This window comes from Aythya marila (assembly GCF_965140915.1).
Source record: "Aythya marila genome assembly, chromosome: 1".
In the NCBI taxonomy this organism is placed as follows: domain Eukaryota; kingdom Metazoa; phylum Chordata; class Aves; order Anseriformes; family Anatidae; genus Aythya; species Aythya marila.
The window spans coordinates 45,706,486-45,716,871 of record NC_139042.1 but is presented as its reverse complement, the minus strand read 5'-3'; the positions used below and the strand labels follow the sequence as shown (position 1 = coordinate 45,716,871).

Below are 10,386 nucleotides of genomic sequence, written 5' to 3'. Positions count from 1 at the left end.
AGGTATAGGAGGCTGATACACTGGGCCACTCAGGAGGACCCTGACAGGCTGGAGAGAACTGGACAAAAAAAACATCTTATGTCATTCAATAAAGGGAAATGTTAAGTCCTATGTCTGGAGAGGAATAACCATAAACATCAGTAGTTGGAGGGCTAACTGGTTGGAAAGCAGTTTTGCTGAGAATTTCAGGTTGCTAGTGGACATAATTGACAGTGAGGCAGAGAGCCTCCTGGGCTGCATTAGAAAGAGTGTTGTCACTGGGTCAAGGACAGTGATCCCCACTCAGCACTGGTGAGGCTGTATCTGCAGTACTGTGCCCAGCTCTGGGATACCCAGCACAAGATGGATATGGACATACTAGAGAGAGCCCAATATAAGTCCATGAATATGAAGGGACTGTAGCACCTCTCCTGTGAGGAAAGGCTAATAAATCTGGGGATGATCAGCCTGGAGAAGAGAAGGCTGGGTGGGAATCATTAATGCATATAAAAATACACTTGGATATATTGATGAAGAAGAGGCAGACAGACTCTTCTCAGTAGTGCACAGTGACAGCACGAGAGGCAATAGGCACAGGTTAAAACACATGAAACTCTATCTGAAATCAAAATAACATTTTTTTAATTATTATTTATTTTTCTTTGAAGCTGGTAAAATGCTGGCTTAGGTTGCCCAGAAAGGTTGTGGAACACCCATCCTTGGAGATATTCAAAACCTGACTGGACATGGTCCTGGGTAACCTGCTCTAGGTGATGCTGCTTGAACAGAGTGGGTGGACTAGAAGATTTGAAAAGCTCACCTGCAACCTAAACCACTCACTGATTCTGTGAAACTTGGAAATGACACAGAATCAGACAGGAAGTGAAATAGCAGTTAGCTGTGTGGACAATCAGGAGTCTGGTGCTTGTCATTTTCTTAGCAATGTGGGTGAACACATTTTACAAGCAAACTTTCTTCATATTCCAGAAAGGAGGGACATGAATGTCAGTGAGATAATTGCCTAGTAAGGTACATAAAGGCAGCAGCTCCAACGTGTACAGACAACTGAGCCCTCAAACATGACATAACTGGAATTAATTCAACAACTGCTAACTAGAAAAAAATTATGACTGATGGAAAAACTATGCTACAGCATACAGTGCATCAAGTCACATCTAAACAGCAGACAGATGTTTGCCATGAGGTGTCTTGGTGCATTGGTCATGCAGACTAGGGGAATGCACGTGGCTTCACCACATGCGCAGGTTTCCCTTGCAGAATCAGGCCTGTACCAGGAGTAACATGCACACCTCAATCTGCCCCTCATGAACAGCACAGATGAAAAATGACAGGTATCTGAACTCTGAAACTGGGAAGTTGCCCTTTTTGAGACATACCTTCTGAGATTACTGGAACACAGTGAGTTGGCAGCAGTTGTTATAAGATATAGAGGCTTATTTTACCCTTGAGTGATCAATGAGGAATCAGGGACTGCAAGGAACATATAACTGCTAGATTCCTCAAGACTGCATGTATCATCATCTGCTGGACACACGTGGTTCCATCTACACCATTGCTCCTGCCAGCCCAGACCATCTGAAACCAGAATTTGTTTGTGGCCACCACCTTTCTTTCTGCCACAAGGGTTATGTGAGGATAAAGCCATACAAGACAAAGAGATGTGTGCCACAGAAATCTCTGCTGACCAATGCACATTCAGAAATCAAGAGCTCACAAGGAACTCAGTCTATAAGCCCTCCTTTTTACTCCATTCATTCACTTGTTTTTCAGATGGATTTCCAAATAAGAGTGATGGAGTTCCCCTGTTAACCTGGCTCTTTGGTCTGTGCTTCCTACCTAGTCAGTGAATGTGTCCAGAGTCCAAATGTGTTCAGGAGGAACGGCCCCCTCTCCCACAAGAGCCCCCCCTTTTATTGCTGAGTGTGACATCAGGTGTTATGGAATATCCCTTTGGTTGGTTCAGGTCAGCTGCCATTGCCCGGCAATGTCCCCTCCCCATCACTTGCTCACCCCCATCCTGCTGGCTCTTGGGGGCTTGGAAGGAGTCCTGATGCTGTGCCAGCACTATGCAGCAATAGACACAACACTGGAGTGATATCAGTGCTGTTCCAGCTACGAGTGCAGAGCACAGCACTGTGTGGGCTGCTGCAGGGAAAAGGTGACTCCAACTCAGACAGACCCAACACAACTATTTAAATGTGTTCTATCCCATTGACTAAATATCCAGTTAAAGTTTTCATATTCACTGATTTTTTTTAATGGGAAGTGAATTTGAAAGGTCCCAAGCTTCTTCCTGTGACCAAAGACCCATGAGATTTTTTTTTTTTTGCTTTTATTTTATTTTATTTTATTTTATTTTATTTTATTTTATTTTATTTTATTTTATTTTATTTTATTTTATTTTATTTTATTTTTATTCCCCAGAATATCAGAAAGTTTTTAGTGCTCTTAGAAGAAAAACAGAAATACCAAAATTACTTGGTAATACCTGTTATCTTGCCAACCTAAGACTCACTGTGAAGATATTACATTGAGCAAGTTGAAAACTTTTTTAAGAAGAGAGGTAGGCTCTATCTGTTTTCATCCATGCTGTTTGTAAGCAGAAAATGGTTCTGATATTGTTTGATCTTTCTTTTAAAAATTTTAATAAGGGGAAAATTAAATAATGGAAATTACTTCTCTTAAGATGCTGAAGGAAGTTTTGCAGAAATAGGTATACAATAAAGCTGAATGAAACAATAGCAAGGTGGAAAATGGATTTAAGCCTCCAAAATGAAAAGAAGCATATTCACAAAGAGTTCACTGAATTACACAGTCTGACTCCATTACCATCAATGTTGCTACTATTTATTTTTTGAGTTATCATAGCACAGAACAGAAAATGTTTTATGTATTTCAGACAGTGAGTACAACTAGGCAGTTATTAACCAGTGTTATTGTGTCTAAATCTGAGACAAAGATAAACAAATGTGTTAAAAAAATCCATGTTGGAACCGCTAGTGTATAGACTTTAGTATCAAGTGTAATAACCAATCTGTAACAGGAGAAACCATGAGCATGTATATTTTTAGAGGTATAGGAATGTTTAAAATTCAGCCTGACTGGACTACGTCAAAAATGTTCTCAAAAAGGATGTTATTTGTGTTATTTATGAACTCATGGTGTTAATGATTTATTTTAGACAGGCAGGTGAGATGCTATGTTTCAGGGCATAAAAATGAAATGTTTAGTTTGTGCATATTATGTTCTTTTTCCAGCAAAATTGTCTGACTGTAAGAATTACTAAAATATGTTTTTGAAACTCACATTTGTGAGGCTAATTTTCTGAGACAAAAGGAAAGAGAAGAATAGGGAAAAAAATGGAAGTTGAGCTAAAAAAAAAAAAATCACTACCATCTGTAATATAGTTTTAATGTAAAGATTTTAAATATTAAACTTTTGATCATAAAAGTAGGTTTTGTACCTTCTAACCAAACTGAAAGAAAGGCAAAGAGAAGAGTCTGGAATTTCACTGCTTAGTATGAAATAGATCAAAATGCATGCTCATGTGAACAGTAAATATGTTAAACAGGTAATTCTAGAGGCTCAGTTCTGAATTTTTTAAACTAACTTATTAAATAGAAACAAGCATTTGAACCATGGGTTTACCTTTCTTATTTTAATTTATTTTCAGATAGTATATCAAAATCAGTGCAGTGCAAGAGTACCGGATCAAAACAGCAATCAGAGAATCAGAATTTATTCATTGGTTTGATTTTAAAGAATTTTGCAAACCAAAGGCACTTCCTAGAGACTATTTTATATATTATAAAATAGTATAGAGACTATTTTATATTTAAGCAAGCAAACACTATTGTTGACATTGGAGCCTAATAAGGAGGCTTGCAAAACCATTAATGATAATTAATGCTAGAACCAATGTGTATGAGACAAACCATTCTAAATACAGTCTAAGAAAGCACCTTCAGCAACAGTTCAGTTTCTTATATAAATACAGTACAAGAGAAGTAACCACTTTGTACTTGGTGCATTACTGCAAATGCATGAATGAGTGAAACAAAATATCCTAAAGCCTGTTTACAGAAACTTTTGAAACTTGACCAAGAATGTTATAATTTGGTCTTGTTTGTTTTAGAAGAGCAGGCATATTTCCTGACTCTAAAATATGGAAGTTGAAGAGAAAGTAATCCAATTTTCTTCCCCACATATGGTCATCCAACCTTCCCTGAGAAGTCTCTGTCAAAAAAAAAAAAACTTGATAACTCTCCAAGAAACTCATATACTGCACATTTAACTTCTGAACAAGATGATGGGGTGATGGCAACCGGAGGACTAGACCACCATCTGTGTCTGGTCAAGTAACCCAGATGTAGCCACCCTCACTGTATCAGATGATAGGATTTGCCCCAAAATCTTGTCATGAGACATGGTGTGAAAATCAGTGGCAGGTAGCTGACCTATACCATAGCATTTCTTAGGGAGAGAGGGAAGCTGTAGGATGACATAGTCACCAAGGACTGGACGATATGTCAGGGGATGAGAGAGGGGGACTGAAAGATTCCTGGATGACCTTAGTCTTCTTCTTCTTCACCCCTGATACAAGAACATCTGAAACAGTGGCAATCAACTGTGAGAGACAGACCAATGTCACATATGTATTCATACATACATGTATACATATGCATATGCATACGCATACACACACACACACACACACACACACACATATGTATGGAAAGAGGAAAATAGGGAGAAAGAACCTTCGGTGCTGTCCTGAACAGCTAATTTTTTGATCTTCCCCAATTCACCCTTATTTTCCCTTTGATGTTATCTCCACTTTTTTATCTTTACATCTCAGTGTATCCCTCTTTCTGCCACATACTTTTCACTATACTGTGTAACAAATGCAAAAGACAGTCTCAGAAGTGCCAAAGAATTTGGGAAATAAATATAGCCAAGCTGCCCTATGAGCCTATGTAATCATATATTATGTCATTATTAGTTATATCCTCTCTGATACAAAGGTTTGTATCTCTGAAGTAACATAATATTTTAATTCTTTTACAGTCTTAGATGCAGAACAAGAATTGCAAGGAGTACGGATTTAAAAATAAATAAATCAATGATGTCCAAAGAGTACAGTGAATACATTATTTCCTTAAGATAAAAAGTCTCTATTTAAATCATTGCCAAGGCATGTTGTGATTGTCAATTGAATTTGACAAACCTGAATCATGCATTCATCTGTAACTATTTCTCTTTTGTCCTCTTTATCTGCTACAGAATTAGCGGTCAGAGTCAGTTTTGAAGATGTCATTTATCATTTTGAGTATTTTCCTGTGAATCAGCCCTGCTTAGTCTACTCACTGGTTCATCTCGTATATTCATTCATTCATTCATTCATTCATTCATTAAGGTCAAAGAAACTATAGTCATATTCACATCCAGTGTTCATGCAACATTCAAATATTTGTGTTTAGGCCTCAATGCCTCAATGCTGTAATGTGATGGACAGCTGGTGTTTGATATAGAGTTCCACTCTTTACCCTGAGAAATAAAAAAGAAATGCACAATTTCTGAATAAGCTTTTTTTTTTTTTTTCTTCTCATAAGGAGATCACATGGACTAGCATACCTGCTGTTATTTGGTGCAAACAGAAAGAAAGACCAATTTCTACAGTTCTTTTTTCATTATTGCAGTTTTTTTCAATGTGCTGTCATTGCAGAGGTTTCTTCTTTAAGCCTGCAGACAAAAGCATCATATTCTTATTTGTGAATAATTTGGGTTTAGAATAAGAACACATACCAAATGATTGTCTTAGAGACAGTCTTGGCAAAAGAAAATCATATGGAACTGCACTGCAGTTCAGGAGTATTTAAACTGTGAATGGCTTTGTCTCTCTTTTGATCTGTTTACTCACTTTCCTTATGAATGAACTCATGGATACTTTGTCAAAATTTATATTCAGTTAATGTTCTTCACATCTTGCAAATGAAGGCAAACTTTTCTATTGCATCAGGTAAGTCCTAGACAGTAAGAAATCAATACTCCACAATTCTTAATTTCAGCTTTAAACAATAGGGGAAAAAGTAATTCTATCTGCATATCAAAAGAAAAGTATTCCCATGATACCTGGAACTATTAAAGCTTGCATGTTTATGGGTATATGTTACTCTTGCAATTTACCTATTATGGAAAAACATTCCCCTCATCATTTAAAAAAAATCTTTTGACAGAAACTTTTGATTACTACATTAAAATACAGAAATTACTTCACTGAAAGTGACCATGAACCCTGCAAGTTTTCTTTATGATATCTTCTCTACTCAGGAAAACAGAAAATTTCTATTAAAAAAAAAAAAAATTACAAAATTGTAGGAACAATTCTGTCCCAGATCATACTGAAAGTTCTGGACTTCCAGTCTCCTCTGTCCTATTGAAAACAAGAGTAAAGCATGTTTTTGTTATTTTTTTAAAAATAAGTATTTGTCAGTTACCTATGAGCTGTGTTGCCTACCAGTTTAGCTATTGTTGATACTCTCCTGTGGCCTGATTTTTCTGCTATGTTTGATTTGTAATTATCTGCAGCCATAAAAAGCTGATGGATATTGATAACAAGTCGGCAAGGCAGTTCTTTGCACATATTTTGTCCTGCCATTCAGAAGACTTTCCCTTTAATCATAGAATCATTAAGGTTGGAAAAGACCTTCAAGATTGTCTGCTCCAACCATCACCCCACCACCAATGTCACCTTCTAAACCAATTCCCTAAGCACCATGTCCAAGCTTTCCTTGAACACCCCCAGGGATGGTGACTCTACCACCCCCCTGGACAACCTGTTCCAATGTCTGATTGCTCTTTCTGAGAAGAAATGCCTCCTAATTTCCAACCTAAACCTCCCCTGGTGCAACTTGAGGCCATTCCCTCTAGTCCTATCACCTGTGAGAAGAGGCTGACCCTCACTTCCCTACAACTTCCTTTCAGGTAGCTACAGAAAACAATAAGGTCTCCTTATTATATATAATATGAGCCTCCTCTTCTCCAGACTAAACAACCCCAATTCCCTCAGTCGCTCTTCACAGGACTTGTGTTCCACACCCTTCACCACCTTCATAGCCCTTCCCTGGACATGATCCAGGGCCTTGATGTCTTTCTGGTAGTGAGGGGCCCAAAGCTGAACACAGCACTCGAGGTGCAGCCTCACCAGAGCAGAGTATAGGGGATGATCACCTCCCCGGTCCTGCTGGCCACACTATTCCTGATACAAGCCAGGATGCCGTTGGTCTTCTTGGCCACCTGGGCACACTGCCAGCTCATGTTCAGGCGAGCATCAAATAATACACTTTAGGAAAGATAATAAGTGCATATAATTGAATAATAATTAGAAACAGATTGTATCACAAGAGTATTTCTGCCAGTTGTCAAATTAATCACAAATATCCTTCCATATTGCTGAGACTCGTTTCAGAAACTAAACAGTTCTGAGCCAGAAAGTCGTTCCAAAATTTATTTATTATTTTTTGTGCATATGCAAGCAGCTAAACCAGGAATGGATTTCTACAGCCAGAGCAGCTGCAGTGTTGAGCTGAGCTCTTTCCTTCCAGGGCTTTTCCTTGCAACTCTGAGTTGCGTGCACCCAAGCATGGGCTGTAAAAAGGAACAGACTATCACTCTTTTTCTTCCTTCCTCCAAATGCTGTGCCACACTATATGCATACAAGAACACAGCCAGACAGAGAAGCCTGTTGTACGTAGACTAAGGATTCTGCAGATCAGAATAATAGTTCTTTAAACTAAGTAGTTTAAACATTAAATATTAGTAGTTCCTTAAGGGTGTCTTTCTCCATCAAGCATGATCCATCCTACACCTAGTACAGAGCTGATATAATAGACTAATGACAAAAATGACAAGGAGAAAAAGTAGGCTGGGGTAAGTTCACTACCATTCTTGCGGTCTGGTGACACCTTGTTGAAGGCATGAGATAATAAATGAGAAATTATTGTGAACTTTCTATATTTTATAGAACAGGGAGGATGTTTACTTCCACTTACCTGGTGGCTGCATATCAGAACTTCCTCAATATCTGACTTGAAGCAAACAGGCCACGTTATGATAACTTTGTCACCTCACTTTGGACTTATATGTAGTCTCTATAGAGCCTGAGAAGCAAATGGATATGAATAGTCTTGACCAACAGGTGAGCTAAACAAAGAAGTTGCCAGAGCAGGAAGATAGCATTCCTCCTGTACAAATGTATGCACCAATTAGCAAAAGAGAGAACAGGACCGTGAAAGTTGTGATGGAGAGTAGCATCTGGTTAAAGTTAAAACAGATTAAACAGCGGTAATGAACAGGACTGAGAATGAGAAGAATGCAGGGGGAGCTATCTCAGAGAGGTTAATCAGGCCACATCAGTCTTGACTCATGGGGACAGGCAGGCACATGTGGCCTCTGTGTGGGGAAGGGAAGGGAAGGGAAGGGAAGGGAAGGGAAGGGAAGGGAAGGGAAGGGAAGGGAAGGGAAGGGAAGGGAAGGGAAGGGAAGGGAAGGGAAGGGAAGGGAAGGGAAGGGAAGGGAAGGGAAGGGAAGGGAAGGGAAGGGAAGGGAAGGGAAGGGAAGGGAAGGGAAGGGAAGGGAAGGGAAGGGAAGGGAAGGGAAGGGAAGGGAGTAAAATTTTTATTTCAGAGTTTTCTTCCATAGAATGTCTGAATATCTTGGAAAATATTGGGGAGTGGAAGGGAAAAGAGTGGGCACCTACTATTCTGGTCCCTGCTCCCATGACAGTTCTTGTTTATCTACTAATAATCTAATATAATATAATCACTTTGCAGTTAGCTGGTTCTAGCTAGTCTCCAGTAGGATCTCTAAGGGCACCACATGCTCTTTGGATGAATGAAAGATGCTAAATAGCATTTATCTTCTGTTGTCAGTTTTCTGTCACTGTGCTAACCACCCAGCATCGTCCTTCTGTCAGCATGCTAGACACCAAGCTAATCAGCAACACATGGGCAGAGTAATTTTGTCAAAGGAAACTAATCAGTGATTTGATGAAATCTCATTTTTCAGGTGGCTTTTTTTTTTTTTTTTTTTTTTTCTTCCCTGAGGGATTTGGGCAGCATTTGAGCTCCTGTCTTCCTCAGCTTGAATCACAAACTGCTTTGGATGACAGACAGGCACCCATTTCCTAGCAACAGCAATCTGAGCATTTACAGGTGAATAAAATCAAGCTACATCAGAGAGGTTTCAACTAGGTAGTTGGCTTAGAGGCTTAGTGAATTTTGGTGCATACAGAATTAAGCAAGACAAGAAATGGAGTAGCTTTGGGGAATCTGTCTTAGCATAAGCACAATTTGCAGACTGGCTCCCTCTGAAAATTTTTTCCTGTGATATCTTAAATGAAACAATTCAAAAATCTACAGAAGAAGCCTGATTTCATTGTTTCTCCACCTCCCATATTTCCTTAACACAGAAGCTTTTGAGTTTAGAAATGCCTATGAAAATGCCTAAATTCATTTTCTGTAGCTGCATTTAACCACCAAATCTTGACAGCTAGAATCTATAGCAATCAATTAGAATGTAGCCAGTACAACTGTATACCCTTTCCCATAATCATGAACCAGTGATTATTTCAGTTATATTTTATACTGTGAGTCTATTCCCTATTAGCATTACATTGGAACTAGACAACATCACTCACCTTATATGACACAATTTAGTACTGTTGCAATAGCTGATAACACGCAAGAGAGGAAGGGAGGGAGGGAAGGAGGGGGAGAAAGGCATGCCAGGGAATGAGCAGCAAGTGCTTGCACAAACCTTTCTTTCAGTTCAAGTATGTAAAGTGAGATAAATGGTCAAACTGCAGACATACTGTATGCAGCGAGAGCCAAAAGCTGCTCCCTGGATTGGCAGCTCCAGAAGCCATCAGCACCGGATCCTCTCAGCAATTACCAGCTCGGAAATGGCCTTCTATTGATTGTGATGGACGTAAACCAGCTGTGTTTCAATAGTGAGAGAACAGAGGGAGGAAGAGCCAGACGGCAGGACACAAACAGTACTGAACACTGGGACCAGCTGCAGCCTGCAGGTCACACTTCCATGTCAACAAAAAATGTTATTTAATATTTGCCAAACACTGAAGTAATTCATCACAAGGTATAAGTGGATCTATAACGTCTGAAATCGCCCGTTGAAGATTAACTGGACATATCACGTTTCCAGTGCAGTGACCTAAATGGGAAACAAAACAGTCTGAACCTTGTAGGCACAGCACTTATTCACTCCCTGCAGTAGCAGGGTTCCCATGCTGGTCAGCCTTGCCCATGTAGTTTAGGAAATCCTTGTGCCAGAATATTTGTGAGCACAAAGGACAGTGCTAAAACAGGA

General features: G+C 39.3%; 1 long non-coding RNA gene across 1 annotated transcript; it reads right to left on the bottom strand.

The window, feature by feature from the left end:
- Positions 1 to 3,711: 3,711 nt before the first annotated feature.
- LOC309880215 lies at positions 3,712 to 9,923 on the bottom strand. The gene is made up of 5 exons (XR_014317922.1): positions 9,817 to 9,923; positions 8,052 to 8,159; positions 7,205 to 7,342; positions 5,635 to 5,742; positions 3,712 to 4,236 (listed from the first exon to the last, which is right to left on the bottom strand). It is a non-coding gene; the product is annotated as an uncharacterized lncRNA (long non-coding RNA).
- Positions 9,924 to 10,386: the final 463 nt, after the last annotated feature.